General features: G+C 42.3%; 1 protein-coding gene across 4 annotated transcripts in view; it reads left to right on the forward strand.

The window, feature by feature from the left end:
- Positions 1–339: 339 nt before the first annotated feature.
- The window catches only part of MBNL2 (muscleblind like splicing regulator 2), a 153,127-nt gene continuing 129,307 nt past the window's right edge, over positions 340–24,159 (forward strand). For all 4 annotated transcript variants that reach the window (XM_058548395.1, XM_058548397.1, XM_058548396.1 and 1 more), the window contains exon 1: positions 340–539. The gene's annotated coding sequence lies outside the window, so the exon portion shown is untranslated. The remainder of the gene's footprint in view (positions 540–24,159) is intronic.

The following is a 24,159-nucleotide window of genomic DNA, read 5'->3' on the forward strand; positions in this document are numbered from 1 at the left end:
AATCTGCAGAGTTGTGTGTTTTCAAAAGTATTTACAGGGCAGCCACAAGCTTTGGGCTGCCTGTCTTAAAGGGTGTTTTCTCCAGCTACCCCTCTCTGCTCTGCCAATTACATGCCACTTTGTCTTGGTGCTCTGATTGCTTTCTTCTGAGAGGGAAATTCCTCTTTCATCAGTATGGATGCACTGTTTTCACACACTGCAAGTGCTGTGTTGCTGTGTCAGTCATCCTATTAGGCCCTGTTTCAGACGAGTAGGGCTGACGAGCTGGCTGGGGATTGGCTGCCCACGGCTGGGAGGGATTTGTCGGAAGGAAGGGCTGCAGCTTACAGCAACAGAGTTTAGACTGTCTTTGCTTCATCATCTGAAGGCAAAATTTTCCAGATACGGCAGACGGCTCTCAGAGTACAATAAACAGGGAATGAGAACTATTTACATGGAAATTTCTTCCTCATGATGCAGTGGAGAAGCCTCGGCCGCTTGATTCTGCCAGATGTTCCTGGGGTTACTGTAAAAGGGAAGGAGAGGCAGAGCTAAACAAGGTAGGAGAATCATCCCCCCCCCCCACCTTTTTTTTGAATGTTTAAAGAGTTTGCTGCAGTATGCTGCATTCCATGTGTGCTGCTTAGGAAAGCCAGGGAAACCGGATTCCACTAATTCAAATGTAATACTTGCAGGGGACCCTGGAGTTTTACGTAACATTTTGATTTGAGAAAAAGAAATGACAAAGCTTGAATCTATGCCGCCTGTTTGGGGTGAGGCATAAAACGACTTTTTATTCAAAGAATAGATCCATTTATTATTCAACAAAAACCATTTGAATTCTTCGGAGCATTCTTATTTTCTTGTTATAGAAATTTTTCATACAGCCATACTTAGCTTCTGAATAAATAAAGTTTACATTGATCCTATTACTTGAAAACAGACTTGTAATTAAGAAAAAAAAAACTTCATGGTAAATAATCATCGACCGAATGTTTAGCCAAAATATATGTCTGTTTGCTAGAAATTAGGGACCTACCCAGCTCTACCATGCCTCGGCTTTGAGTTTCAAAAGCACATTTTTAACAAGCCAGCAAGAGGCAGCTTTCTGACAAGTTTTCGATACTGTATTTCAATGTTTACATTTCTTTTTCTGGCATGTCTGAGCCTTTGTTTCCAGCTTAAAAGTGGAACTATTACATTCAAAAGTAAAGCTAGGTTAATAACGCTTACTGCAATTATCTGATCTTTATGCATTTTTAATGAGAACACACAGCCAGCAGAATAATTTAATGAGGGCAGGCTAGCTTTTAAAGCTGTGTTTTCACTATGCTGAACCATATCAACTTTCTTGCCGAGAAGCAGCAGTGAGAAATGATGGAGAAGATTTATTTTTAACACACTTGGCCCAAGAGAAGGAAAGGATATATTTGTTAAAGAATTCTTTCTGCCCTTTTCCGTTTTAAATTTCTGCCAGGCACGAGGAAACTGTGCTTTTTTGTTAGGCCTCGGAAGCATGTGTTTACAATAAATGTGTAACATTTTTAGAATAGTTAGCAAGCACTGAAGCGAAGAAAGAAATCTGACTTGCCTCACCGCCACCGTGAACGTTCTTCAAGAAACATTACTGTCCTTTTAAAAGACAAAGGTTAAGTGGGAAGATATTTTTTAATTGGGTAATATGTGCATTTGGGGGATAATAAAGTTAAAAAAAAAGGAAGACGTTATAATTTTTAAACAAGATGAAGTTTCTTCAGCCATCCTGCCTGTTTTGCGAGGAGTAGGAGAAGTCTTCATTTAAATAAGGGCAATGCCACGTAGATTCTTCTAGACCCACTGTTTATACTTTCAAGGAGAAGTGCAGGACACTAGCCCAGAACTTCTGACGTCATCTCCCAACTATTTCTGCTGTGTGTTCTTTTATTCAGGCTCATGGAAAGGAATATTTCTTTATGTCCTGGCCAGGAACACTTGCACTCTCACTTGGCAGGTCTTGAGCTACGTCTTCATATTTTAGCGAGTCCTTTCTAAACCTTAAACCGATCTCCAGCGTAACTAGGGCATCGTCTCCTCCCTGCCTCACGTCGGGCGGGTCAGAGCAGGTTTTCTGCAGGGTTCTGGCTGCGCTGGCAAAAAGCAGCGGGGAGCGGAGCACGGCTTTGCTTCTGGCCCAACTTCCCCTTGGTGCAGCCCAGCACTGCCACCTGGGTGGACAGTCCCTGTGGCCCCGTTCCCAGTTTCCCCGGAGCCACAATTGAGGACCCAGGTTATGCTACCAAGTTCATGGCCGGTTGGGATGAGGGGAACAGCTGCTTTTATGTAGAGCACCGTGTCCTAGTACAGATGGGCCGAAGGAAGGGAAGTCCAATACGGCAGGCTATTAACCCTGTGTCACAGGTGGCGACCTTGGTCGTAGAGACTTGGGGAAGGTTAGTTTTTAATAAGGAGCCTTTTAAGAAAGAATTTCCATTAGAACAGATTGGAGTTCTCGGGAGTTCCCGGTTCAAGTTTGCATCCTCTTTCGGAGTGTTTGTGTAGCCTTGAGCAAGCGCCCATCCCAATTTTTCTGTCTCTTAATAGGATTGACTAATACTCGCTACACTTTCCCTCATAATTCTAGCATTTAGAGAGGCCTTGACCTTGTATCCAAAAAAAAAGTTGTTTGTCTCTTGGCACAATGAGCTATTTAAAGTACAAAGGGATAAAACCTCCTTATTAATGAAACTCTTGGCAAATGCCTTAGGGTATTAAGATATATAGTCATATAAACAAAACCCTTTACTTCATGCTCTTGTAAATTTTCTAGGGACATTTACCTTTAGACCAACAAATAAAATTTCCAAGGAAATCAGAGCTTTGCTGTTTACATTTTCTCCATTTATCTGGTGTAATATACGGAAGCTGTGCACCAGACTATCTCAGACATAGGCCTTGTGGTGCCCACAGCAGTTAGTGCTATTTTTGCTTTGACTTTTCCATTAAATTTGTGAAAGTGGAGTGAATAAGAGAGAAAATAAGAGGAAAGGAGAAAAATATGCTTACAAAATATACTGGTTATATAGCATTACTGGTTAGCAGCCTGTCTTCTCTCTGCTAGTTGTTTTAATTTGCTGTTGCTATGGTGAAAACAAATCAATATCACATGGCTACCAGCCAGTCCCGCGCTCTGGGAGCGCCATAGAAATTCAAGATCAGGTACTCAAGATTCCAGAAAAGAAATGGGAGAAGAGGAGTTAGATATTGACCTTAAGAGAATTCCTTATGGTAGACTGACTAGGCTCAATCTTGCATGCATTTTCTCTTCCTTTCTTCCTGCATTTTCCTCCCGATAATAGGAGAAGATGAGAAGGAAGGTATATTGGTTTGTTTACATTTTTCAAAATGACAAAACATATTATCAACATAGACGTAGGTTGGTAACGTTGCAAGGGGTAAAAGATTCTGAATAATAAAAAGGTGGTACAACTGCAGGGCATGTTAGTTGTTGAAAACATAGTTTGGAGGCCTTTGATATCTCCAGGTACAGCTGGACATGAGAGCTGGCCGGGTCAGAAACAGTGACTACTCTCACATCAGGCAGAGAAACCTGGCAACCCTGGGACCAGGTAGGCAGTGGAGGCAAGGGGCATCATGGCAATATAGGGAGGTATGAACCACCAACGCCAGCACGTAGCAAAGTCAAGGGAAAGCTGTAGGTCCAAACTCAGGCCAGAACCCCAAGGGCAGAGCAGAAGAGGGCAGAGGACATTTAGCTCTTTTCACAAATTCTGCCTGATGCCCAACCCGAAGCCCCGGCAAGGAAAGAGAGGAAGTGGCCACAAAGAGAAGTAAAGGTGTCATGCGCCCAGGCATCCCTTCTGGAATGGTCGACTGAATGGAATAGATGCACACTGCCATGTGGACAAGGAACTTGGTATTTCATGCTTCGGTTTCTCTCTGAAGAACCAGGCAGGAAGATTTAGCAGGGCTTTGTAAATTAGTTACAATATTGGTTTTTCTCTCCTGCTTTTTACTCAGCGGAGTTGTTTTTTGTTTCTTAATGTGCACAAACTGTTAGTTGCAGCTGTGATTATATTCATAGTAAGGAGTCCAAGGTGGCGTCATGGCTGGGTCTGCATCAGGCCTGTGCCTCCAACTGCTCGGCATTGTTTGGCTGAGGCTAGTCCCGCCTCTGTTGCTGAGAGTGAAAACAGCAGGTGTGAAAGGTAAGGCCCCAGGGTTTCTTTGTGAACCTGGGCCACAGGGCTGATGGACAGGTTTTCGGCTGTCCTGCTCCCCTCAATATGGCAGAAACACTTGGTAATAAAAGTGGACCCACCGATTTACCTTAGTGCTCAGACAAAGAATGCATTGTCTAGGAGATCCTAGGTCCGTATATTCCATCAATCAGTCAACAAGTGTTTATTAAACACCTCCTGGGTTCTCTGGCTTTTGCTATTGGGTTAGAACAAGTCAATTACCTAATACCTGACTTTGTGTGGGTGCAAAATAAAGGACAAAAAGAAATGGTGCAAAATTATAAATTTCAAAGACTTTAATAACAACTTTATTGGCTAACATTAATTTAACATTGTTAACTATCAAACATTAATTGTAGGTTTGAGACAGTTTTGGTGTGGGTGGGGAGAATAAGAGAAGGAATTTCAAGTTTTAAATGTTTATATGTACTCTCTTCACCTCTATCTCTCAGCATAAATGCTGTTTAAATAACATATAAAGATGTAAGATGAGCAATAGACATATGAGAATGCTGCAAAAAAAAAAAAAATCCAAAAATAAGGCTGCTGAGAGCAATCACCTACCCAGTGATTGCCCAGAGCAAGCCGAGACTCAGCCCCGAAGAGGCTGAGGAACATGGGCACGCCATCTAAAAAGCCTTAAACACCCATCAACAAAAGGAAATCTGAGACCCTCTCCCACACCTCTGAGCCTCAGGGTGCCTGGGAAGCCCCTGATGCAATTATCTTACCTTCCCATCCCACTAAGGAAACCTGATTCCTGACCCTGGGGGATTATACATCCCCCCTTTTATTTTCAAAGCAGACTTACTTTAAAAAATCTATTACTCCTTTTAAATACAAAGTTTCTGTTTTGTTTTGTTTTTTTTACCCTAATATCAAAATTAGTGTATATTCTCTGGGCGTAGGCAAGCCACAAGGTAAGGGACCCAGTATGGAAAAAGCTGGGAAAGAAGACTGAGCTTAAAGAATTGTTTTTAGCTATGCGTCTTGGCAGGAAGATGGGCAGATTCTAAGGTTTACGAGCATCTAGGCAAGCTGGTTGCTGGGGAAGAGCTTTGGGGGTGGCAAGCCACTCAAAGGAGGAAGGGAGGGGGCAGGAGACAGGAAAACGCTGCAGGTCCCTGGTCCTAAGCAGTTTGCAATACACAATCGCAGGGGAACAAGATACTTACAAATAAGATAAGAATAGGTCAGCACACAAATGTCTTCAGAAGGATAATTAACATATGTATAGTTCCTTATGCTTTACAAAGGGCTTTCACAGACATTATCTCAATTAACAGTTCAAAGAGAGGGTTAAAAACCTGGAGCCTAAAATTAGAGCACTCTCACAGGGTGTGCTAAGCAATGCTCCTGGAGGAGACCAGTTATAAACCCTGGGTTTTTAAAACTTTTATTCATTTTTTTCAATGGTTAATTGACTTGAATTTTGAAGAACAGGAAAAACGTACAAGGGTCCCTGGTATATGTATGCATGTCACCATCTCCTGTCCCAAATGCTTACTTGGACAAGAACACATGATAACTAGTACAGTAGGCAGCCTACCTGTGGAAGCAGGGCAGGAAGAGAGGTTGATTGGCTTCGCTTTCTCAGCTCTGACTGCTCAGAAGGCAATAGGGAACAAAACCTCTACTGGCTTCATGCCCCAGCCCAGCCACACAGTAGCAAGGTGAGATTGGCTGTGGATGGCAGGGAGGTGCTTCTAGAATTAAATTCATTAATGGGTGTAAATAGCCTGCAGGCCAGGGAAAAACCAAAGTTAACAATGAAACCAAAATTCAGTGTATTCCCTTTGCCCATGAGGGCGTCTCACTGAGTTTTCTTAAGCCTGCTAAAGGGCAGGGAGGGGGAGAAATTAATATTTTAGTGGCATATGTTATAAACTAGGTGCTTTACACACATATCTCATGTAATTTGAAACTTAGAAGAACCCTATGTAGTTAATGTTATCCGCATGAAGCTAATGTTGGCAGATGGGAGAAGAGAAGTTCTGAAAGGTCCTGTAACACACCCGTGATCCCACAGCTGACACTTGGTAGAGCCAGGATTTAAACTCAGGCCCATCAGACCCTGAGTCCTATAGGCAGGCAGTGCTATGTCTTCAGCTGAGCAAATAAAATTGAGAAAATAAAAATAATTCATTTGCAGAAAGAAATCAAACTCAAGGTAGAAATAGGAGGTCACTTATTTTAGAAAAGTCAGATGTACTTTACATAATTTACGTTATAATACATAAATCCTAGGTGTAATAATAATAGTAATGTCTTACATTATATATCATTTCAGTTTTTATGCTTATCATCTCTTTCAATTTTCACAAATGTCCCCTTTTTGTCCCTGTTTTATAAATTAAATAAAAACTGAATTTGAGTGAGGTTAAGCAATGTGTTAAAAATCTCACTAGCCAAAAAGTGGAAAAGCTAGTCCTCACAACTATGGGAAGCCATGCATGTGATATTTAATGAGACAGAACAGTCTTTAAATGAGATTACACTGCAGTCTGACTTGGAGTTGTCTTGTAATGGATGTTGCATAGTGGAGTAGAGCCCAACCCAAGCAATTTTTGGAAGACAGTAATGTTTTTAATTAAGATATTGAATTGTTTTAAAAATCTATAAATTTCTGGCATCCTAGATGCAAGCTTCAATTAATCAACTAAGAAGTATTGGTGAAGCATATATTATATCAATGATTTACTACTTGTAATTTTAAATGCTCTGGGAGTTCAGGAAAGTAGAACTCTGTTTGGACTGGAGTAGTAGATAAGGCTTCAAGGAGGAAGAGATACTTCCTCTAGCTCTGAATGGATCTATTTTGTCCAGATCTGTGTTTCTAAAATAAGATGTCTACATTCCAAGCCTAGGTGAGCAAAAGAAATAATTGAATTTACATCTTATATATTAGCAAGCTCATCCTTTTAAAATGTCAATCTTCATGTATGTTTGATAATGTATGTAACATATTAGTACTGTTATACAAGTATAACATTTGTAAATAAGTAACTAGCCTTATAATGATTGTTCCTGCTCAAAAGTATTTTTCTGATAGGGGTATATAATCAAAAAAGTTTGGAGACGACAGTTGTCAAAATTAGAGAAAGGAAGGTCATCTCAAGAATGTGATGGAGGGGCCAGTGTGGAACTTGATTTCGGAGAATAGAGATAAAGTGTTGAGGAGCAGTGGGAAATAAGGTTAGATAGAGGGGGAAGTCAGAATTTGAAGATCTGAAGAGCCATGTGGAGGAGTTTACTTTTGTTACCTACAACATTATGGCAAATGCATTATAAGGATTTAATTGAGATTTGTAAGATAGGGCTAGAGGTTAGAAAATTTGTAATAAGTGAAAAACTTTTGCAGTATTTCGGGCATGATGTGGGAATGAGTTGGATTAGAATGGCAGCGTGAGGATGGAAGAGAAAAGATAGATCCAAAAGGCATCTTGAAGGAAAAGTAATAGAAGCTAGAGAGAGCTTAGAGGAGCCAAAATGACACTGGAGTTTCTAGCAGGAGAAATATCAATGGAACCCTAACAGAAAATGGAGGTAGATGGAAAAAGGGACCAATCAGTGGGAATGGGGTCAGGCGAGGGAAGGAGGATGAGTTTTGAGTTCTGGTAATGGTGTTTTTCGCTAATGATGGGTCATCCAATTGGGATATCCCATAGACATTTGACAGTGTGAGAATGGAGAACAGCCTAGACACCAGGCTGCAAATGTAAACTGAGACACACCTGCATTGAAGCCATAGGTGGAAGAAGGGGCATAAATGGAAGCCAGGAAGAAGGGGGCATAAACGGAGACAGGCAAATGACCAAGGATGAGCCTTGGGGAAGACTTCCTGGGCCTAGAAGAGAGTAAGAGCTAACAAAGAGTCAGGAAAACAAATACCCACAAAGGAGCAAAATTGTCAACCAAAATATGAGTAGCCTAGACTGTTAAGCACCATACCGTGCCTTCATGGGATGACAGTGCAGCCTCCGGCACTGCATTAGCCTACTGCACATAGTTGACCCTCTCTTACATGAATGCTCAGGCCAGGGCCCTCTTGGAGGCAAGTACTGGTTCACTGTCATGGTTAAAAAGCCACAGAATATTGGATGGATAAGGGGATCTTCGCAGCTATATCTTTCATATACACAGTTGACTTTTTAAAAAGTAGATCTTCGCTAATAATCAAAAGAAAACATTTAAAATCAATAATTGTCAAGACTTCTGTATCTCAAAATATACATCTTGGGAGGTTACTGGTTAGGACAGTACTTCCAGAGTGATTGGAGGTATCACTGGGCACTGGTCATCCCATTCTCAAAGACCCAGGGGTTCATTTATTCCTGGGTCTAGCAAGTCTCAACTGGATCTATCCATAAGAATTACTCTGAAGAAAATGAGAAAGTAGTCAAAGCATGCAAATGGTTGTTGCCCTCACACCAGATACCTACAGTGAGTACACCAGAGCAGCACTTGTCAAACTTCCATGTGCATAGCGAATCACTTGGGGATCTTATTAAAAATGTAGATTCTGATTCAGTAGATCTGGAATGAGGCCCAAGATTCTGCATCCCTAACAAGCTTCCAGATGATGAAGGTGCTGCTCATCTGCAAGACTCTAGAACATAATGGCAGCTTTGCCAGCATAAATGTAAATGGTGGCAGACGACTGGGTCTGGGACTGTTTTAAAGGAGCACTCTGTAAGGCTGAGGACCAAGACCTACCTCCTTGGTGCAGTAAGCCTTTCCAGGCAGCTCAGGCTCAGAGCGGGGATGAGGTTGATCTGACTTATCCCACGAGCCTTGCACCAAATCTGCTGTGGCCAAGGGCATGAAGGCAGGGACTTCAGCAGTTTCTAGCAGTTCTGTAGCTACAGACAGCTAGTCTGTGGATGTCTCCTCATTCCCTTGGTGACTGTCTTCTCTGTGGACACAGACTCTCACCAATTCCCCAAGAGATTTGCTCACAGCCTCCAAGGAAGGCTAGTGTGTTTGTTTACATGTCTGCTCCAGAGATATTTTTTCCTCCAAAATATATGTGTTTTAATTCAGGCTTAGATTCTTTCTTTTTCTAGATGATGGTCAGAAATGGAGCCTGCAAGTCTGATCTGCCTGCTTCAGTCCTCACACCCTCAGTGGATTAGTTCAGGGAACTCTGACAACCTTGTTTCCCTTAAGATGTAGATAATGCCATTCTCCCCTCACTCTCTTGTAAGAATATGAAGAGTATAGAAGAAGTGTTATATGCAATTAAAATTGCATTTATTTAAAAATGCTAGTTTTACAGTCTTGCAATATAAATGAAGACATTATCAGAAATGATAGTTGTCTAATGTGGTAGCTTAAGTGAAATGTCCAGGCCTGACCGTGGACAGACTTATATATTGTTGTAAGACTTACATCTTGTTTTGTGTCCATCTGTCTTCCCTCCCGTCAAGTGCTCCATTTTTCTGTATGTCGCACATGTGGCCCCTCTTTCCTAGAGCCCAGAGTCTAACTCAACTGATTTAGAGGAAGTCTTCCCTGCCCAGATGCCCATTTGGTCCCCACACAGATGGCCGGTATTTTAATGCATTTTAAATTTACCAATAACCTTTTAGGAATGAAAGGGAACAAGTGCTTATTGAGTTTGGTGAGTGTCTACTATATGCCAAGCCCTCTGCCGAGAGCTTTATGTACATCAACTCAGTTAAAGCTTTTTAAGAAGAAAATGAAGCTTGGGGAGGCTGAGCTACTTGCCAAGGTCACACATGAACACGTGACAGAGTAAATTGGTGGTCTCCAAACAGCCAGATTTTTTCCAACCGTGCTTACTTGAGAGTTGCAACAAAAAGGGGTTTGCTTTAGAAAAACTTCTCTCACATTTGCACATACCGTTAACAGAATTCACTAAATAGTTAAATAGAACACAAACAAGCAATTACTCGCACACTGTGCAGGCATGAGTTCAGTTTTAGCCAGGAGTTCCTCCTCACAAAGGGACTTGGTAAATCACCAAGGATGGCTGGAGTGTCATTTCCATTATTTGTTGTGGTTAGTTGGCCTTTTCCTTACTCTTGAATCTCCTTCATGTGTGTGTGTCTGTGTGTGTGTGCGTGTGTGTTGGAAGAAGCTTAAAGACCTTGGTACCTAAGGTATCTTATAGATACCTTAAATAGATAACTTACGTAAAAGCTCATTATCAACCTCGAGGCCTGTACAAAAGTGAGATGTTTTGTATTGTTGTGGCCTTGCTACCGTCTATGAGAATTCTTAGAAATCCCTTTGCTTCTCCATTAACTTCCCTCTGCACGCGCCGTGCAGTTTTCTGTTACGCATGTCGCCCCATTCTCCACCTAGGACATGTGGTTGTTCTCTCTAGCTGCATCTGCTGATGACCCTCTCACTGCAGGCTCTTTCCCTCTTGCTCTGCCAGCTCCCGAGCTAGCCCATGGTCTCTTTTCCCGGGGCTGTTCTCTCTGCCAAGGCTGTACCTGGTGTCTCTACTAAATGGCACACATAGATACCAGGTGTTTCTGGGTTCTAGTCACACTTGACTCTTAGCTGGTAGAAAGGACTATTTATTTGCCCCCTTAGGAAGCCCATTATTTGAACCCTAAAGTATCAGCTTCCTGGCAGCCACCACAAAGACCATCCCCTCAGGAAACAAAACAAACCCTATCTCTAGAGTTTCCCTGTTTCTTTTCTTTAAAGTTCCCTGTTGCAACTAAGCTGCAATTAAAAGGCAGGATCAAAGGGACTAACTGCCTCTGGGCCTGCTAGGACCCACACAGAGCTTTGGTCTTTTTAACTCTTTGCTTCCCACGACCTGCTACTCCAACTGCGTCTTTCTTCCTCTGGGTGTTGGGGTATCAGAATGGTGGGGAGCGGTGGGGAGACACAGCAGAGCTGGCAGAGAAACTCTGCACACTACACAGGATTCCGTTAGCCCCTCCCCTCTGAGATCCATCCAACTGACGAAAACCACAAATAGAAGATGAAAATCTTCTAGAAGGGAATCCCAAATTGGAAGGAATAGGAGGGATTATCTAGCATAATTCATTCGTCCTGACAAGCAGTTTCTAGTTGCCTGGACAATCGCTACCCCATAACACACACAAACCATAGTGCTTTGTTATAAAATTCTTCCTTGTGCTGAAATAAAGTGAGACTCCCCATGACCTTCATTGTTCAGGCCTCGTTCAGGCCTTTGGAGTGACCCTAAGCAAGTCCAATGCCTCTTCAGCAGGCGAGCCCCTTCACAAGTTTAAAGACAGCAATTAAGCTTCCTCTGGTAGGAGCAGTTGGCACCTCCCTTTTCAGAACATAATACTTTTATTTCTGCAACCTAAGACACTGAGTTTTTCTGGCAGCTTTGTCACATTGTTGACCTATATCATTATTATACTTGAACTTTGAACCGGCTGTGATAGAGAAAGGGATGGGACTCTCCATTTTCCCTCTGCTCTGTTCAGGCCTGAGCACAGCAGGGAAAAGCGGATGGATGGACGTGAGGTGGGAGAGACAGACATTTTCCCCCAATGCACAGAATGCTTTAAAATTGTCTTCGGTCCCAGCAATAGGCTCTAGACGCCTCTAGAAATACCTGGCAAGATGCAGGGCATTGACATGCAAAACTACCCATAAGATGATAGATAAACAGATTTATATTCATACATATGTGTATATATTTATAAACATTTATATTTATGTATATAAATATATATACAGTTGTAGGTAGATACATAGATACAAATCAGATTAATATAGATAGTTATAGATATAAATTAATATTTATATATACAGATAGAGATAGGTAGGTAGAGATTTAGACTAATATATACACAGATAGATAGCTATAGACATAGATTAGTGTATATACAGAGATGATAGATAGATAGAGAGACAGATAGATAATGTTCACACAGTTTGAATACTACACTAAGATAGTTTTCAGAGATAAAGTACATGTTTTTGGTTTTCTTTTGTTTTGTTGTTTTGGGTTTTTGGCGCAACAAAATGGTGGTCATTTTAGCAGTGGCTTGAGTCCCCCTGAGTTTCTCTGTGGCTCTCAGCATGGTCTTCAGCAGCTCAGAGACACATTCTACCATCGGTAGGTGCCAAGGTCACCGAAGGAACTAATTAATCCCAGCTCCAGTCAACAGCAGGCTGCACTAACCTGCCCTCCGTCCTCAGAGAGGGAGAAACCAGGAAGGATTTTCTCCTTGGCTCTGCCTGGGCTGACTCAGGGGCTCCCTGAGCAAACAAAGGAAGGGCAGGAGGGCAGGAGACCATTTCCCGACTTGCTAGCCATTTTTCATCTAGAGAAAGCCTGTTGTAAGGCTTGCAAACTTGGGTTGAGACAAGCCATCCAGTTTTTCTTAGGAAAGTTCCCCGGTTGATATTTAACCTAGAGATCCCCAGGCTCTTACTCTATCACAAACTCTGCCTTTCTTTTTTCTTTACTGCTAGTCTTACTAATGTCCTATACACCCAGCCAGCACTCTTGGCCATGCTGAAAATTTGTCTTTTTAATTAAAACTACAAATATTTTAGCTGACCACTAGGGAGCATGACTTTTTTTTGCCCTCAGGGTAAAATTTATGTCATATAACCCAGACTACACTAAATAATTGATCAGAAAAAGGCACTGAGAGGAGTGATTATTTTTGGAAACGCTGACGGCCAACAACTCAAGATGTGAAGTTGGGGAATGTTGCCTTTTAAAACATTGTGGACATGTAGTTAATATGAGTCCCCTTAGCTAGATAGTGCTGGGTCTTGAGTTAATTATTCTCTGGCTGAGGATTTTTATTTGATGTTCTGATCTCGTCCTTCCAGCGTGATGATTAGTGCAGAAAGTCACAGAAAAGCAGCAACATGGCCTGTGCACTGTCAGGTCCACAGCAGGGAGTTCCTCCTTAGACCAAGTAGCCATGGCCATCTATGGTTCCACCCCAGGCCCCCTGAAGCTGCTACAGCAGGAGAGGCACAGGCACGGGAGTGAGTTTCCCATTACAGTTTGGCAGAACCCAGCAAATCCTGGAGTTAGGTTTGTGACATTCTCGATCTTGCTCACTGGTTAAAAACAGAAAAAAAAAAATCAAAACCATATGTTCAATACAATATCAGGCTTCTAGTGAACATTTTGCTATTAAATAATAACCGTCGACCTCTCCACATCTTTGAAGGCTGTGGGAATAGGAGCCGACCTGCTCTGGCCGAGGCGGAGGCAGGTAGAGAAGGGCGATTCTGTTTGCTTCCTTTCTCAAAATGGCATGTCGCTGGAATGCTTCCAGCTTCTAATGGGGGAAGCAGAACGAGACTGCATTTACTGACTTATTTCCCTCCTTCACATCTTCTTTCTTCCCCTCACATTTTCAGGATTGAAAATTAGAAACACTTTTCTCCTACACACAAAATTACTCCCTCACACACACTTTTTTTTTTTCTTTCTGCTTTGAAATGGCAATTGCTGCCAGAAAAGGCTTCTCAAAGAACACGTGCTGCCTGACCAGGACAGTCAAAGGGTTAATTTAAAATGCAGCCAGCTAGGGAGATGTAGCAGCTAGGTAGGGCGAGGGGTCCCCCTTTGGAGAAAGGGGGGTATGACTGAAAGGGAACCCAAGGGGGGCTTCTAGGGTCCTGCTAAAAGGGTATTTCTCAGTCCGGGCGGGGGTTACACAGGTGTGTTCACTTTGTGAAAATCCAGTGATCTGGACACATTTTAGGATAGGTGTTCTTTCTGTCTTTAATAAAGTTTTAAAAATGTAGCTGGCTACCTGGTACTGTCTATTCTAAGATAAAGCGAAAGCTCGTGGGAAGTTACTCCCACTTCTTCCTCTGGCCCCTCTCATGCCTCCTTCCTCATCTGTTTCTCTCCCAGCCTTCTGGGCTCCAGCTGTGGGCCTCCATTCCCGCTAACGACGAGAACCGTGAAGGGTCATAACTTATCCTGCCCCTGGGCCAATGGGAAGTTAATGCTTCAAACTCCAACTGGAAAAAAAAACGAAGTCATTAGTATTAAATAATAATAATGATAATAAAGCCACTTTGTCATGATGTACAAAATATCTCCTTTTCTCCTTGTTTTTAATTTTTACAGACACATGAAAGTTTTCCTCAAAGGTATTTTGTCTCCTCTATGGCAATCAAGACTAGTGGAGGAAGGAACAACCTGGGGACCGCAGATGACGGTACCCTTTGCCCTTTCTTGCTGTGTAATCATACATTCATGGTAGTCCTTTTCAGTCAAGGGAATGCAGGTCTCAAAAAATAAATAAGAGTGGTTAAGGATGGCAGGAATCCAAAGCTTGTGCATCATCAACACGGATTTGAATCCTGGGCTCTGCTACTTAGGATGGAAGAATGTTACCAAATCACTCTGAGCTTTGATCTCTTGGTTGGCACAAATCAAGATGGTCATGCCCACATCTTAGGATTTTTGTGAAGGTTTGGTGAAACAGTGTACCAGAAGTGCCCGCACAGTGTCGTAGGAAGGGGCTGATCACATTGCTAATTTAATCCTTACCTGCTCTGCCAGGGCAAATGTGTTCTACTAAATGAAATTTTCTTGGTGACAGAAAAATTTGCAGGAAAAAACCCAAAAGTACTGTGTGAAAGGTCAAAGAAGAGGAGAATTTATTTCTTAAATTTTCCTCATTTCCTTTCCCCTCGTGGAATTTACACTCTAGTAGACAGATACAAGGTGTAAATAAATCACCACAGTGGAGGTAGCCCATGCTACAACGGAGGTATAATGTGCCCTGTCAGTAATTACTGCTGTCCTGGTGAGGCAGAGAAGGCTTGCTGGAGGAGGCGGTCTCTGGCGTGGCCCGTGAAGGAAGGGTAAGGCTGCAATGTGTGCACTTGGGAAGCACACATCCAGGTCTCTCTGTAGCCGGGGGGGGGGGGGGGAGTTGAGGGAGTACGCATGAGGGCACAGCTCAGATGCTCAGCACGGACTCAGTTGTGGAGGACCCTGAATGCTAAGCTATGGATTTTGAACTTTATTCTGAGTGCAGCAGAGAGCCACCAAATGTGTGTGAGCGGGTGAGTGATGGGGTCAGGCACTGCGTTAGGGAATGCCTCACAGTTTAGAGCTGAGAACTACGGGTACCGGAGAAGTCATGAGGGCCTGAGCTGGAATGGTGGCCATGAGAATCCGGCAGGAGGCAACGCGCCGATGCAGGAGCAGCTTCCTAAGAGCATGGGCAGGACTTACTGAGGCTAAGGGAAAGCAAGGGAGTCCAAGATGACCTGGAGACCATGAACTTAGGTGACAGAAACATTCATGGTGTGAATGACAGAGCAGGCAGGAGGATGGGGGAAGGTAATACTATTGGTTCTGGTTATTAGAAGTTTGAAAGTGAAGTTGATCGAGGCTTCTGTAGAGTGCAGAGCTAAATGTGTATTTGGGACTCATCCATAAAGGATTGGTATTTGAAATCATAAAAGGAGTTGATATACCTAAGGAAGCAAGTGTGATCTAGAAAATGGTTGGTGGCACAGCGTTGGGCGATGCCTACATTTGAGGGGAATTCCTAGGCACACTTCCACTGGCATACAAATCCAAGGTGAAGAGTGTTTCAGAGAAGGCCAGTGTTCCCTGGGACGGGTGTGTGGGCCTCAGGACCTCTCTCAATGCCTTTGGATCTGTGAGAAGGGATCATGCTATTCACTGCGTCCTAGAAATAACGCTGATTGGTGATATAATATAGATCTGTATTAGGGTTTCCTAAAACCAGGTGACAATTGCAAATAATGCCAAATCGTAAAGAAAGTTCAGTCAAGATGAGGACTGAGCCTGGTACCATGACATGCGGAAGTTAAGACCTTTGGGAGACACTTTTGGAGAGCAGTGATGGGAAGCTGAATGGCAAAGGTACCAAAAGAGTAGAAAATGAATATGTTTATGGAGGTAGTGTGACCTTTTAGAGCAATCAGAGAAGAGATGGAGATAAGCAGAGAGGAAGTAGGCTCAGGATAAGACTCTAGGTTTGAGGGAAGGTGGGCTGGGCACCTGGTGCAGCTTTAAGCCTGAGGAGGCAACAGAGAATGGATGGGCAGAGACCACTGGGGAGAAACAGTTTTTGAAAATTTGTAGGAACAGATGTGATTCCACTGTAACAGGAAAGGTGAACAACATTAGGTAAATTTGAAGGAAGGTGTAAGTTGTAAAATATGATGATTGCTGCTTCTTTCTAAAGGGCTATACCAATGTCACATGCTGTGCTTTTGTTATTTTATCATTTTCCTTAGCTTCTTCCTCCATCTCACTAGCTTTAGCAAAAGGATGATTCATGAGCCTAGCACTCTTTTCCTAAGTAACGAAATCCGCCAATAAAGATGTCACATGTGGGATTTTGTTAAGAGTCTCCTCATTGTAGTAATCCCATTCATTTTAAACACGGGCCAATGTCTGATAAGCTGTAGGTGCTCAATAAATGTTTGTGGAATGCAACGGAATGATCAAAGTGTTTTATTATGGAGACAGGCATTTCTATAGATGATTGTTAGCTACTAGTCGCACTTACAGAAATCCATAGTCCATCACCTACCCAAATACACCCAGAAGTTTCTATTACAGATGAAGAGAGTGCATTTTCCCCCCAGAGATTGTACACGTGTCTGTGAAATTGTGCCTTAGTACTGAAGGGATGCCAGCTAACCCTCAACCCCTTCAGCCAGGGCTCTTTTTTGCATTTCAACTTCAGAGAAGAAGTTTAACTGATGAAGGCAAAGGGCAAAGAGAGACAAGGGGTGAAATGCATAAACTGGGGAGTTATCTGGAGTGTCCTAACTTTTACAATAAGTTTTTCTTGCTTAATTGCTGTAAGATAGATACGTCTGGTCATCTGGTTCTGTTTGGCTGCACAAAATGTACAGCACATCTCACAAAATGGATTGACCTATTTATTTGCCCTTGAGGGCCACTTGAAAACTAAGTAAACGACAAGCATGCCCACAGTCAAGGCCAGAATGGGCTCTTGTAGCCATTGGGACAAGGTCATATTTCTGTACTACACTCGCTGACCCACCCAACTGCAACCCCAGGAGAAGAAAGAAGTTGTGTTTTCTTTCCAAACCCTTTTCAAAGGCCTTTCCCAGTTACTCCAAATGCTGATTTCATTGGCTGCACAAACTCTTGGGAAGCTTGTTAAAAAAACAGATGACAGGTGCCTAGGCCTCAGCCCCTGAGATTCTGACTTGGGACATGTGGGGCAGGGCCCAGGGACCCATATTTATTGCAAAAACACAGTGATTTAAACACAGATGAGTAACAGATCTCCTGGCACAGGGGTTAAGAGACAATTCAAATTCTGCATTCAAATTCAGGCTGCACCACAGACTAGATGCACAACTACAGGCAAGATTTAAAATGTATTTGAATCTCAGTTTTCTCATCTTTAAAATGAGGGTAGTAATACTCACTTCTCTGGGTGATGATTAGGATTAAATGAGATCACCTATGCAAAGAACTTTCTATACTACGCAGAATAAACACTGAATACATAATATTTGGATATATTTCTCTGAGTGAAGATGAAACAATTGGGGAATAATCCTCAATTAATGCTACAGACTCTCTAAACGTTCCAAAAAGAGTAGGGACTTCAACATGACTATTTCTGCAATTTCTTAGAGTCTTGTTATCACTCACAAAGACGTTACTGTTTTTGCAGCAAAATGCAAGAAGGCTTTATATTCTACAAAATAATTTTATGCCAGTCTTTCGGGAATACTTATATTCGTAGGGGTGGTAAGACACTGGAGCATATTGCCCCAGACTAAAGGAATGTAGTTGCTTTTGAAAACAGGAGGACTGGGCCACATTTGGAAAGTTTCATACAGTGCATGTGTGAAAATGGAGCACTTGACCTAGCTCCATGATAGCCCATGCCTTGAGCTGTTTTGGCATGGATAAAATTGATTCTGTCCCCACTCAGACCGTTTTTAGGTCATTCAAGCAGATGGTAACTGGCTCACATTGGGACCAAACTCCTGACCTTAAACTTTTGTAAATGAGTGAATGAATGAATGAATTTCCTCTGGGGCCAAGAAACACTTCTGACATCTGCCAGTCCATTCTGGCCCTCTGGTCCCCGAGGAAAGGTTGGCCCTTTGTTACCTAGAGAATAAATAAGCAAGGATTGCTCCAAGGTGTTTCCTGCAACCCCACGTTCCTTCCTTCCTGGTAGGGACCCAGTTGCCTGGGTTGGAAGACTCACTATCACATGTCCTCTTTTTCCCACTGAGAACCCAACCACAGCAGAGATATTTTCACAAGGTAGGTGCTTGCTGGAGCTCCAGATCACGGGATTTGGGTCACACACAAACAAGAGGAAAGAAGTGTGGCGAGTCCACCTGATCAGTACACAGAGAGAAATAAGAACAGAAAAGTGAAAAAGAAATTCAAAAATAGAGGAGGGAATGCAAAGAGAAATTTATGATACTCTGGGAGAGAAAATCCTCAGTTTCTTTGAGGAAATCCTTTGAGAAAGATTACCAAATGTTCCCAAATCAAAGTATATCTGCAAATCTTCAAATCTATCGTGAATCATTTTCAAAAGGCTCATTCCTTCCATTCAGAGAGTATTGATTAAAATCCAACTGTGTGTCTAGTTCACTGATGCTATGTAAAGCAAGCAAAACAAAGATGATTGGTAGCCAGCAATCCCACTGAGGTGTTGGGACACACAAACGCATACACACACATGCACACACACATGCACACAGGCACATGATGCAAAAGCCAGTGGAGAACGCTGAGACTAACTCTGGATTGGGGGCCCCAGACACTTGATGCTTAATCTAAGACAGGAGGGAGGGAGGAGCCAGTTGGGCCTGACTCCAATTGGAGTGGATCTTGAGTTGAGAAGGATGCCTGGATTTAGATAACTGCAAGGAGAGCAGAAGACATCCCATATCAAAGGAAACTGTTCAAACAAAAGCCAATAGGAGGAAATGAGCCCTTATTGTGTGAACACAAGAGGTTCCCCAGAAAGGAAATTGCCTGATTCAGGACATTTCCCATGCCTCCTGAAGCTACAAGGAAGGGCTGGGCCTGTGTTACCACAACCTGGAGAAGGTGTCTTCCTCAACTCAGGGTTGGCTGCGGTGAAAGGGTAGAATTTTAGTGAAAACTCCCACATTCCTAGACTTCCAGAAACTTTGATTACAAAATGTGCCCTTGGGACCCAAAAGGCAATTCCTTAGGCTCTTCCTTGTGCTTTTGTGTGTTTGGATCTAGGAAAAAGTGGGGAGCAGGCAAATGGCTCAAATATTTTGATCTCTTTATTGGGTAAAGTTCATTCATCCCTCAGGGCCAGCTGAGGCACAGCCAGCGCCCCACAGGTCCACCTGTCTAGAGGGCCCTTGTTGGCTCCCCGGGGTAGGTCAGGCCAAGTGGGATGGGCCGTTGATGGGATCCGAGGGATTTTACATCCAGGCACCTCAGCTAGATAATAGTAGCATCAGCAGTCTTGCTACTTGCCATCTTCTATGCAAAATATAATCTTGACCACGAGCTTTTGGTTTTGCAGGGTGCAGCCTGGTGCTTCTCCTGAGCCCCATGGGCAACATGGAAACATGCGTGTCATTCTCAGTCCCCAAGAACTTTAGGGTCTAGAAGAAGATAAGTCATTTCAGTAAACATAAAAAGAAATAAGAATTTCCCTGGCCCCTGGAGCCTCTGGGGTGGTGGTGGGGGTGGAGTGCCTAAGAGTTGTTTAAAAAGCATGGAATGAGCAGGACTTTTCTTTTTTTTTCCTCCTTTGTGTTGCTTGATTGACAGTTTGAGTACAGTTAAGCTTGGATCTGTGGGGATGCTACTATAAGTGGCGTGTAATATGGAGTCATTTTCCACTGATGTCATCCTATGAAAGTGGTGCTGATGGAAGGCAAAATGAAAGAAGACTAAGTAGGGCTCCATGCTCAATGCACTGGCCAGTCCCCCTCCCCTCTGCTGAGTGGATGTGCTCCTGTGGAGGAGTCGCCATCTTGCTCTCTGCCTCTGCCCCGACCTCCAGAGCTTTGGCACAAGCTCAGAGTGTTACCGCCCCAGTCGTGCTCTCCTCCATCCTCCCCTAGGTAACTGTCTGCAGCAATGGCCAGTGGCAGGCATGGACAATGGATGTAGGAGAGAAAGTTGATCACAAGACAGTTCTCCTTGAACACATCAAGTTCCACTGCAGCTTAGGCAGATGGACTTTCAATTTACTTTGGAGGATAAAAAATTAACGTCCTTAAATTTTCTTATGGACTGCTCTTGGATCATTTATTTATTTGGTCAGTCAACAGACCCTAGGTGAGTAGCCAGATGCTCTTCTGGGTACTGAGCATTCGCCTGGCACCTTGGCTCAGTTGGCTCATGTTCTAGGCAGACACAACAGCAACAAGGTCAACTTAAGGACATGAGGACTAAAGCAGAGGGGGGACAGCAGTCAGGGAGGGTGAGAGTGGCTCTCTGGAGTGGTGAACACGGGGGACAGGGTTGGGGATGATTTTTCAAGAAGGGACATTTGAACCGGGCCTTGGAGGATGCACCAAATGACAGCGAGCAAAGAAAGGGGAGAAGGGTGTCACAATCTCCTTCTAATTAGCGTGCTCCTTCTAATTAGTGGTTTCTGAGGCTTATCAAGCCTCATCTATAAACTAAAACTAATGGGTAGTTAGAATTTTTTTTTTTTTTTTTGCTTCTTTCTTCCCTACCCTTCAAGGGAAAAACACATGAATCAAGAGTTAATTTGCCAGCAAATAGCATAATGTGGATGCACGGAAACAAGCCTTGCTTATTCAGCCTGGATAGGGCTGGATATTTAGGGAGATTTTTATCCCCCCATCATAGGTCTTGTTTTGTTATCATTCACCAGAAGCAGCAGGAAAAAAGGGTAGAGTGAAACTTCTCTGCAGCTTCCTGCTTGTTCTCCCTACACCTCTGTCTCCTACAGCATCGAAAAGTCAAGAAAGGAACAGCACCCTTCTCCTCAGCCACAGTCTGGACAGTATTTTGCCCTCCTCACTGGCTAAAAATGATGAAATAAAAAAACAATTCATCTCACATGACATTGGATAACGGTGGTTTCAAAATTCCTTATAGTTTAAAGGCTAAATTACAGGATTAGGTCATAGAAATGCTTGCAAAATTCCAATGTAACTCTTTAGTTATGTTTAGTTTATTTCAAACATTGCTACCACCACCCCCCTCCCTCCCGCCAAAAAAAACCCCACTTGAGAAGATATTTGCAATGAATTTAAGTTTGCTTGCATTTCAAACTTGCGACTTTTTTAGCTGTCCTAAATAAACACAGGCTGTAATTTGGAGAGCAACAAATTGAGGAATGCGGAGAAAAAAACAGGCCAGTGCCCAACAATACTGCTTAGTAGATCATGATCAGGAAAGCTAAGGGAAACACGTCGTCTGCTAAGAAAAGTATGGAAACTAATAGAGAAAAGTCAACTTATAGTCAGGATGATCCCGCAAACCATTGAAGTTCACTGAGAACCATGAAACTCGGGCTTTTTCCTGTATTAACGGCGCTTTTGTCCCTTTGTTTTACAATGTGGACCAGCTGATAATGTGCCTTGTTCCTCATTGACTTTGCAATCTCATTCTTTGCCACAAATATAATGGCCTGTTTGTTTTGCTGCTGATGCACGCTGGCCAAAGAATCCAATGTTTGTTTCACAGTGCTTGTTTTGAAGAAATCAGTTCTGGGTACATCTTTACACTGCTCATAAAAATAGAGGCTTATCTGGGTGAAGACACCCCAGGTCTGCGCTGGGGTAGGCTTACATGTATCCACTACGATAGAAAATGAAATTGAAATATAATAAAACTTCATTTCAATCTAATTACTGAAGAGCCTGAATTACAGACTATTCATAAAGATGTACACTTTTATTAATTATAACGACATACAGCAATTTGAACTGGCCAAGAGTATTTTATCTCATAATAGCTCTTAAGAAGTTCTTATTAATGAAGAGATAAGAATGATTTATAAGTAGTATTACTGCTATTTATATCTAAATGAATGGTAATGAAACGCCTGAGAAGTTTGGTCTCATAAGTAGGGTAAATACTCCCATTAGAATTATGTTAAGACCGTTAATTTATTCAGAAAGCACGCCCCCCTGCCCCTTTTTTCCATAAGTAGTTCAAAGGTAACCTTTATTCTAGTCTGGGGGTGGTTTCAACTCACAAGGGAACTCTGATCAGTTGGTGGTGGCTGCCTGCCTGGAAACTTGTTTTGAGAAATTTTCAAGTGCCAAGCTTCGATTCACAGGGAAAAAGTACTGAGATCAATTAGTCATGCCTGCTGTGGATGGGCAAGATGGGAATAGGGGACCTGAGGGACGCCATTTGCCACCCATGTCATAGGCCCTTCCAAAGTGTTACAAATTTGGAATTCTCACCAAAGTCATCTCTGGAATAGACTGCAAAATGATAGTAACTTCTAGGATGCTGGTAACACAGTTTCTACGTGTCTCCAAAATCCAGCAGTAGAAGGCTCTTTTTACAGGGTGGTAGCCACTGGACTATCTTAATTCAGTTAAACCCTAAGAAAATTAACTTGAATTTACTAAATATAGCTATGTAAAATGTGTTTTTATTTTTAGTAAGTTTGAGGAACTAAATTATTTGACAACTTTTCTTTCTCCTGAATGAGATATTTTGGGGACGGGGTTGAGGGAAGAGGGGCTGTTACATGGGAATGAGTCCTTTGAAGTGTTACATGGGAATGAATATCAAAATATTTTGATATTTTGTTTTAATTTAATGTGTAACATTATTATTACAGTTTTTGAAAGAAAGTGAACAAGTGCTTATTTCCCTCCTCTAAAACAAATCTGAAATTCAGGGCCAGGTCCACATAGCAGCATGATTTTCTTTCATTTCTAAGTTAAATAACAGATAATGAATTATGACAGAGGAAGGGCACTAACTGTTTTAAAGCACTGACTATGTTCTAGGCACTTTGACAATTACTTTCAAAACGTTCATTTTTTTCCCCCTAAATTAAGGCTCTCAACTGCCCTGAGAGATATATAATATTGTCCCATTTTATAGATAAGAAAAGTGAGGCTTTTCTTATCTATAAAGGTATCTATATCTATAAAGGTCAGAGTCTTAGTTCCATATGGAGCTTAAATTGGAATCAGCTTCCAAAGCTGGCTGAAATTTCTGTTTGGAGTTCAGAATTTAAACATATACCACTCGTCCCAACTTTTAAACAAGACTTTTGCAGTGACATTTTGTGTATTGACTAATAAGAATTCTAGAACTTTAGCATTTTGAGAGCACTCAGTGTTGGCTACTATCATTTCCCTTTCTCTCTCTCTCTCTCTACATATACACACACACACCACACACACACACACACACACACACACACACACATATATTTATGGGTGAATGCTAATTGAACTTCAAATGTTTATTGCAAACCACTTTGCCTTTTTATTTCAAAAAGAAAATGTGAATGCCTACTCTTTATGTTAGAAAATTCTCTAAACTTAGAAAGGGGAAATTTTTGTAGGAGGATAAAGATTGTAAAGTATACAATAAAATCAGCAGTGTGTGTAAGAAACCAGAATATTGTCCTGACATTTTATACAGTATGTAAATTGCAGTTCTAATCTAGAGGAAGTCTGCTTTTAGTTAAGCACTGTGAATAAACTCCTGTTTCTAAAATTCTCCATCTCTATCTTTTGGCGGGAGGGGGTAGTGGGGTTGGCAGTAGAGAGTCTTTTTTTTCCCCCTCTGAAACGGCTTTTTATTAATTTCTTTTGCTGAATTTTTGACCCTGTAAAGAAAAAGAGAGCTATTGTACAGAACCACACTACAGGACAGGCTCCCCCAGACAGGATTTTTCCTTCCTGCTGAAGGACACAGATATCAGCTTTATGAGCTGGTTATAGTCAGCTTTATTGCAAAGCCAGTAGATTTTCTTAATATACTTATTCC

The sequence above is a fragment of the Diceros bicornis genome, chromosome 9 (genome assembly GCF_020826845.1).
Source record: "Diceros bicornis minor isolate mBicDic1 chromosome 9, mDicBic1.mat.cur, whole genome shotgun sequence".
Lineage (NCBI taxonomy): Eukaryota > Metazoa > Chordata > Mammalia > Perissodactyla > Rhinocerotidae > Diceros > Diceros bicornis.